Raw genomic sequence first — 9126 nt, 5'->3', positions numbered from 1 at the left:
GGCGAAATTAAAATTATTTCAATTGGACGCTGCATCGTAAAACAGTTATTATTCATTGCTCAATGGACATCATGAGAAAGTGGAGGATACGTTCCATTAGGAAATAATGAAGAAGACAGACGGAAATGAAGACGGAAGAAATGACTCGTTGTGAAGAGGACGTGTCGTCACAGAAGGCGAGGGTGTGATCTCTGTACCAACGCATCGAACTCCTTTCATTTGTGGAAGATACGGTCCCAGGTATTCGGGGAAGGAAGTGGTATCCTCGCGGGGATACGTCCCCAGGAGGGTACCCCCTTTCCCGACCGGTCCACAAAAAGCGATGCACCGGCTCCCACATTACTGCAGATTGATTTTTGCGGTAATTGGAGGTGCATCCTGAAAGAAGTTTCGGTGGTTGTTTGGAGGGGGAAACACCCGTGAAGACGGCAAGAAAGAAGTGCGCAAATCGTCTTCAAGAAAGAAGTAAAGTATCGAAGCCCCAAAACGAAGAGTCAAGAAGAAGACGCGAGAGCAACAGTATTCGAGAAGTACCGACCGCATGAGAAGTGTTGTGACACTTGGAAGTTCGCAACATTATGATGAACAACTAAATTGCGATGCAGCGTTCACTTGAAATAATTGTAATTTCGCCATTTTTAAAGTGTTACCATTTTTAAAAACGCATCTGTAAAGGGGGGCCGTATCCACCTAAAGCAATTTTTTTTTGTAATCTGTATGTAGAATGAAGCGGATAGCGAATCTTGCCGTGGAGGATACGTCAAGCCGTCTCCAAACATATGAAGAGGCAGGGTCAGCAGAAAATGTGCACCTCGTCGAAGAAAACAAAACAACGGTCGAGCCATCCACGATGGAAAATGTAACGCCGTCGTCAAGTGGACAAGAAAAGGAACTATTACACTATTACACAAATTACACAAGAAACCGATAACGTTGAAGAACTCGGGGAGCAAACTGCCACCGACGAAGAAATGCACTTCGTCGAGGAAAACGAAACGACGGTCGAGCCATCCACGATGGAAAGTATAACGCCGTCGTCAAGTGGTCAAGAGAAAGAAATATTACGGAATACCTCTTGTGACGCCGGGCAAAGACAAGAAATGACAAAAAAAATAGTCAAACGTAAAAAAACCATCAAAGACATTCTGAAGGAAGAAGCGGAGGTGCAGGCCCACCAGCTCGTCGTGGAAAGAGAAACGACAGTCGACCCACAGGAAGAATTGTGTCTTCCGGACGGATCTCTCAGCATTGTGGACATTCCTCATATTTTTCAAGAAATGAAACGCATAAGCAAACATTCCGAAATATTAGATTGTTCGATGGAAGATTTGAACATAATACGTATGAAGAGAACGGGGTTGGAGACCACCCTGACCGTGAAATGCATGATGTGTGATTATAGAGCCGATATCCACAGTCAACCTGATGATCCTCAGGTCATGGATATCAATCGGAATGCAGTGGCAGGAACAATTCTCAACGGAGGCGGCTACGCACAAATGGAAGAATTCCTCACTGCCATTAATGTCCCCGGTATGTCAACGAAGAGATACAGCAAATGCGGAAGCGGAAATGGTAGCAGCGGCTGAAGAGGAGAAAAGACTAGCCGTTGGAAGAGGCGACGTGTTAGCATGTGGAACTCCACACATTCCCGTCGTGGCTGACGGAATTTGGATGAAGCGGTCCTACCGCACAGGAAATTACAATTCAATCTCTGGTGTCGGCGTGATAATAGGCTATCACACGAGGAAAGTTCTATTCATTGGAGTACGAAACAAAACGTGCTCCATTTGTTTGAACGCGGCGAAAAAGAAAGAAGAGCCGCGGCAACACGCATGCTACAAAAACTGGGACAGAAACCAGCCGTCCACCAGAATGGAGAGTGACGCCATCGCAGAAGGTTTCAATACCAGCGTGGAAAAACGTGGATTGATTTATTCGACATTAATTGCTGACGGCGACAGCAGTGTCTACAAGAAAATTCTCGACTGTGATCCATATAAAACATGGATGATCCGCGTGAAGAAAATTGAATGCACAAATCATTTGTTGCGCAACTTTTGCAACAAAATGAAAGATGTTGCGAAAAAGGCTCCGCCCGGTCACTACAGGCAAGCCGTAGAAAATAATATTCGGCGGATGCGCTCGGGGATAATGAAAGCTGCGGAGTATAGATTCGAAGAGAATCTGCCGATGGTACAAAAAATAAAAAATGTATGCGACGATATAATGAATATGCCCAGCCACGTGTTTGGAGAGCACAAACACTGTAGTAGAATAGGATACTTCTGCGATGGAACCAGGAAGAAGGATGAGCAGAATATTGTTCCGGAATTGTTGGACCTTGGAGTTTACCAGAACATCCAAGATATCATCCGGTCACTGTCAGCGCACGGAGAAAGCATCCTCTATCGAAGCAACAACAACGCAGTGGAGAGTTTCAATAATATTGTTGCAAAATATATTGCTGGAAAAAGATTAAATTTCGGCCAAAGAGGATCTTACACTGCAAGATGTGCTGCTGCTGTGATCCAGTACAATACGCAAGAAGTATTATCTCGTCTACAACGGTCCATGGAAAAGAAGCCGCCTCTACTTTTAACACAGATGGAAGAACGGCACAAAAAGAAACGACAACTCGAGCAACAAGCTCAACAAAACAGCACGACGAGAAACACAAGGAAGCAGTTCGGCGCAACACAAGATTCCGATTACGGACCAAATGCCCACAAGGCAGATATGGACGAATGCATGTTCAATCTGCAAAAGGAAAAGCATATGGAAATGCTAAGCGATTGGCAGAAAGATAGAGAGACGATTGAACAAGAAACTATTGGACAGGCCAAGAACAGAAAGTGGATGGCGTACAGAACTAAACTTTTGACAGCGTCCAACTTCCGCGCCGTGTGCCAAAGAAGGAAGACAACGCTATGTTCGAAATTAGTGCGGACATTGCTATATCCAAGCCTGCTAGACGTTTCCGCTGTAGCGTATGGAAAGCAGAATGAAGACATAGCTCGCGAAGAATTGTCCAGAAAGGAAAACATCGAAATTAGACCATGTGATCTTTTTATCGATGCATCGATTCCCTATTTGGGAGCATCGCCAGATGGTGTAATCGATGACGACGGCATTGTGGAGATAAAGTGCCCACAAACTGCGGAAAATGTTACACCAGAAGAGGCAATATCAACAATAGAAGCAGTAAGTAAAATATTTACAGACAGTACTGGCAGCGTTATGAATAAAAGCCACGCGTACTTCTACCAAGTACAAGGGCAATTACATATCACTGCCAGAAAGTACTGCCTCTTCTGTGTATGGACGAGGAAAGGTATAAAGTCCATTAAAGTTGACAGAGATGACGAATTTTGGCAACATAAAATGGAGCCAAAATTGACGCGCTTTTATATAGATTGTATGTTGCCCGAAATAGTTGACAGTAGATATACGAGAGGCATGTCCATTCGGGAGCCCCAATATATTATGGAAGCAATACAAAATTCACAAAGAAAAAGAAAAGTTGCAACTGTTCGACGTTGATAAGAAATAAGTAATAAGTAATAAGTAATAAGAAATTTTAAAGTTATTACAATTACAGATCAAGGATCGTATATGATTCAAAACCTGTTCAACGTCGAATTGCACACATGCAAAAAAGTGTGCAGTATCGCTGATTCCATCAGCGAATGAAAATAATATTCAAACATTATACAGTTGCAACTATTCGACGTCGAATTGCACATACTAGTGCAGTACCACTGACTCGATCAGCTGGTAATATGAAATTATAAAGTTATTACAATTACAGCCCAAGGATCGTATGTGATCCAAAAGCTGTTCGACGTCGAACTGCACACATGCAAATAAGTGTGCAGAATCGCTGATTCATTTCAGCGACATTTTTCATTTGTCAGATTACAGATTCCCGCATGGTAACAATGGCCGACAGCTCTCCGCCTCGCCCAGATTCTGAGGCGACAATGGATGCAGCATCAGCTGCTAATATAAGTAGACAAATGCAATTTTATTTTTCACACTGTCGCGTGGATTTCAACATTTTTCTCTTTTTGTATATTTGATTTCTGTTTCAGTTGCAGCCACGAATCATCTGGGCTGCTTCGTCGTCGAGACGATGAAGGAGGACCACACTGGCCGACTGCTCTCCGCCTCACCCAGATTCCGAGGCGATAGTGGAAAGCCAGAGAAAGTATTCGACGAGCCACTATTGGTGAGTTACCGAAGCCACATATGTTTGTACAAAATAACAAAATATTTGTTAGATTGCTTCTTTTTAATTTACATTTTACATGTTTCAGAACAAGCTGAGGCGGAGTATCAAAAGGAACTCCCACTGAAGAGGCGGCCATGGCAGCCGCATCATTAATTTTACAATTTATTAATTATTTAAAAATTGTAATTTATTTATATTATTTTTTATATATTTTATAATATTTATATTTTTTCGTCTATTTATATTTATATTCTATTATATTCACGTTTATATGTTTATTCTTTTTTTTAATGTACGATTGTTTGTATTTTTCTTTTTTCGAATAAAAAAAATTATCTTTATTCGTCGGATAAATTCTCGTCGAATAAAGATACTTTCTTTATTCGAACATTCCAATGAAGAATAAAAATTTTTCTATCTTTTATTAGTTAATCGAAATTTTTATGTAGATAAATATTTTGCCCAACTCTGCCATTTTGCATTATCCCGAAATAACATACGGATTCCGAACCCTTGAGATTCTCGTAGATACACGTACACGCCGACCTAGCGGTGTGTGACTGTGTCGAGGCAACGTGTTTACGTTGTCGGCCACACGTCATCCCGGACCCTTGCTATTCTCATTGATACACGTACGCGCCGACCTAGCGGTGTGTGAGTGTGTCGAGGCAACGTGTTTACGTTGTCGGCCACACGACATCCCGAACCCTTGCTAGCTCATCGGTACACGTACAGGCCGACTTGGCGGTGTGTGAGAGTGCCGCGACACGGCTGTTCGAACGAAGCTACGGCAGCGCCGTTGTTTACGATGTCGGCCACGCGTGCTCAGATAGCCTCTCTGACAGGCATCATGCGACAAGGCGCGGGGGTCTCCCCCGCGTCAACGAGTGCCCCCGGTGGTGGGGGGCGGAGTGGGGTTGGCGCGGGGAGTTTCCCCGCGCCCTGTTACGCAACCACAACTGGGGGCGGTGTACTTGGGGGCCCGGGGTGTGAGCTGACCCGGGCCCCCGGGGGGGAGCATAGCTCCCCCCGTGATAGGCCGACACCCCCCGGGTTAGTTTCCCGGTGTAGGGGGGTGTCGGTCCGTCCCTCCCCGATTGGGGAGGGGGATACGTGGGGGGTTTGGGGAAAGGAAGGGTCGGGGCGTGCCGGATCGCGCCTCCGACGGCCCTTCCTTCCGGTGGCGGCGTCTTCTTGTCTCGGCCGGGGCTGGTTCCTTCGGGATACCGGCCCCGAGCGGGACACGAAGACACCGGGAGCTGTGGGTGGACCGAGCTGGGGCTCGGGAAGCCCAATCCGAAGGCTCCAGGGATGGGGACACCGGGCGGGTCCCTTCGCCCGGGGTCTTATAGCGTAGGCAGTGGGGGAGGTTAACCCCTCCCCCGGGGCATGATGATAGCTGGGAGGTGTCCTGTTGAGTACTCGCGTGATCCAGGCACCTCCCGTGTAGCTTAGGTGGGCGTGAGGTTTTAGTGGGTAGTCTCCGGGGGCTCGCCCCCCGGGGAGAATCCCACATAACCCCGGCTTCCCCCAGGGAGTCGGGGTATGTATAAAATATTTCCTCACGATAAAAAAAAAAAAAAAAAAAAAGGCATCATGCGACAATGATCGGAAACAGAATACAGCGCTCGTAGCGAAAAATGCCGGAACTATATTTAATCGAAATAATAGGTGCGGGATGGTTTTCGGAGTCCACGATTCCTGTGTTTAATACGTAATTATACAATACAATAAAGGTTGCATTGACATTGTATATGTCACTGCTAGGTCGCTTGAGTTCAACGGTCTCCATAAGAACCCGGTTATTTAAGAAAATTGTCCTTATGTGCAAATTTTGCCGAATTTTGCAAATTACGCCTAGAAAACGCAAAAGTAGGACCTGCCGGTAGTCAAGCGATTTAGATTTATCTTTTATCTAACGCTTTTCACCCTTGAAAAGCCCGATCTTTGCATTATCGGGCCATAAATCGTGGCCTCCCGAATCCTTGCAACCTTGTACGATCTAGCGTTGTGTGCAGCACACCATGGCACACGCACACGGCACACACACTGTCATTTGAGCTTCTCCTATGCGGCCGTTCGTAGCGTGAAGATCGCTAGGAAGCTTCTCCTAGTTCCTGTTTGGAGCGTGGCGACTCAAGGCCACGTAGGAAAACTGGCCCTTAAACAAGAGGCCTGTTGGGACGCTTTTTGTTCTCAGAAAAGAGGTTAGAACTTCTAATCGAAATGAACGTGGAGAAACGTCTCCATACGTAACACCTTATAGTATTGTTTCTTTATTTTTTATATTTTATAAGCAATAAACTTTATGTATAATCATATTTATTAATTGTATTGTTAAAGGGCCTAGCCGACTAAGATGGTCAAAACTGCCCTTAGACGTTTTTCAATAATTAATGAACCATTCGAAAGCTGACCAAGAAAAACCCCTCTGAGCCAAATTTCAACCCCCTATCTTGCTCGTGAGGGTAGTTACAGGGTAAATTAGATTTTGAGCTTTTCCGTGCATTTTCCGCACTCTGATGCTTCCCAAAATTCTGAAAAAAACGTGACATATTTTGGACCCTAAGGCGGATTTTTGAGAATTTTTTCAAATTTTTTGGATGCAAATTGTGGTCGTAAAAAATGAAAAACCTCAAAAAAATCGGAAAAATGCAGGTTTCTCAAAAATATGAAAACATGCTATTGAGCTGTTTAGTGCCCCAATAAAGTACCATAACAGGCAGTGTCCTCAATTTTTTTTAGATTTTTTCTTGTGGGCACTTTTTGTCCAGACAAGAAAAACCGAATTTTTTTCGACGTTTCTGCTATTAGGAGGAAAGTTACACTTGTTGATCTTATCGCAAGTATATATTAAGTCATTTTTAACGTTATTACGTTGAAACAAGTAAGTGTTTGACCTCAGAAATATGTTTTAAGAGAAATATAAATTCTATTTCGTGCGATATATACCAGAATGTTCGCAACGTTTACAACATCGCCGGTTGACCGAGCAGTCAAGGGAGTCTCTCGCTGACCTGCATGGACGAAGGACGTGCCCTTGAAGAGTCTCTGCGATCGTGCGTTTTTTTTTTGCTTTTTGGTCGGTGCTTTATGCGTCCTTCAAGCTTCGTTAGTGTTTTTATCTGTGGTGCTAAATCTACTGATAAGTGTGTATGGTGTTGTGTAAATTTATCCCCCCTGCCTCGGCAGGCCTGAGCCGTTTCTGGCCTCAGGTCTTTGATACCTTCCACCATGGAGTCTCACAGAGCACAGGGCTCCAAGCGGTGCATTTCGCCTGACTTCTCCGACAAGGAGAACGATGAACCTAACCCGACAATTAAGCCGAGGGTGCCGAAAACCCCCAAACTCCACTCGCTCGAGTTGGACAGGCTTTATAAACAATTTATGAAAGAAAATAACGCGTCCCCAAGTGCGTCCCCTGATGGGCACCCTTCCACACCGGCCGAACTCTGGACTACCCCTAAGAGGACAGCTAAGGCCCATTGCGACCCTTCGGATGCTCCTACAGAGGACCCTAGTTGCAGCTCCAACAGATTTGAGATTCTGGCCGACCCCGAGACGGAACACGTGGACACCGCACCTCCCGCAACAAGCCCAAGGAAAGCACCTAAACCTCCTCCGATCTTCACGATAAATACGGACCTCCATACCATCATTAATACTGCAAAATATCTCAACATCCCCAAAGCTGATTTCACCATCAAGGAAGTTAGCAGTGATAATCACACTATATACACCAGCCAGATCGAACATCATCAAGCCCTAGTAAACAAACTGAAACTGGAAAAAATCCAGCATTACACCTTCACCCCTAAATCACTTAAACCAAAATCTATTCTTATAAAAGGAATAAGAGGAGATTTTAACCCTGAAGATATCCTGAATGAGCTGAATGAGCTTAACATTCCAAGGGTTAAAATCACCAAACTGTCCAAATTTACATACAACAAGTCGCAGCCTGGCAACTATCACCACCTTATTCAGCTGTCATCCGACAGCAAGCCAGCAGACCTCTTCAAAGTTAAGACGTTAGCACATCAGCGCATTAGATGGGAGCACCTAAGACGCCCAGCCATCTTCCAATGCAAGAAATGCCAGCGGCTGGGACATGCAAGCAATAACTGTGCGATGACATTCAGGTGCGTCAAATGTGCTCAGTCTCATGAACCCGGAAAATGCCCCATTCCCCAACACGAAGACAAAGCGGCCCTCAGATGTGCCAACTGCAATGAATCCGGACACCCTGCATCCTACAAAGGCTGCCCCTACATTAAAGGGCCTAGCCGAATAAGATGGTCAAAACTGCCCTTAGACGTTTTTCAATAATTAATGAACCATTCGAAAGCTGACCAAGAAAAACCCCTCTGAGCCAAATTTCAACCCCCTATCTTGCTCGTGAGGGTAGTTACAGGGTAAATTAGATTTTGAGCTTTTCCGTGCATTTTCCGCACTCTGATGCTTCCCAAAATTCTGAAAAAAATGTGGCATATTTTGGATCCTAAGACAGATTTTTGAGAATTTTTTCAGATTTTTTGGATGCAAACTGTGGTCGTAAAAAATGAAAAACCTCAAAAAAATCGGAAAAATGCAGGTTTCTCAAAAATATGAAAACATGCTATTGAGCTGTTTACTGCCCCAATAAAGTACCATAACAGGCAGTGTCCTCAATTTTTTTTAGATTTTTTGTTGTGGGAAGTCTCTGTCAAAAACAAGAAAAACCGAATTTTTTCGACGTTTCTGCTATTAGGAGGAAAGTTACACTTGTTGATTTTATCGCAAGTATATATTAAGGCATTTTTAACGTTATTACATTGAAACAAGTAAGTGTTTGACCTCAGAAATATGTTTTAAGAGAAAAATAAATTCTATTTCGTGCGATATATACCAGA

This window comes from Halictus rubicundus, chromosome 17, assembly GCF_050948215.1.
Source record: "Halictus rubicundus isolate RS-2024b chromosome 17, iyHalRubi1_principal, whole genome shotgun sequence".
Taxonomy (NCBI): Eukaryota; Metazoa; Arthropoda; class Insecta; order Hymenoptera; family Halictidae; genus Halictus; species Halictus rubicundus.
This window is presented reverse-complemented; position numbering follows the sequence as displayed.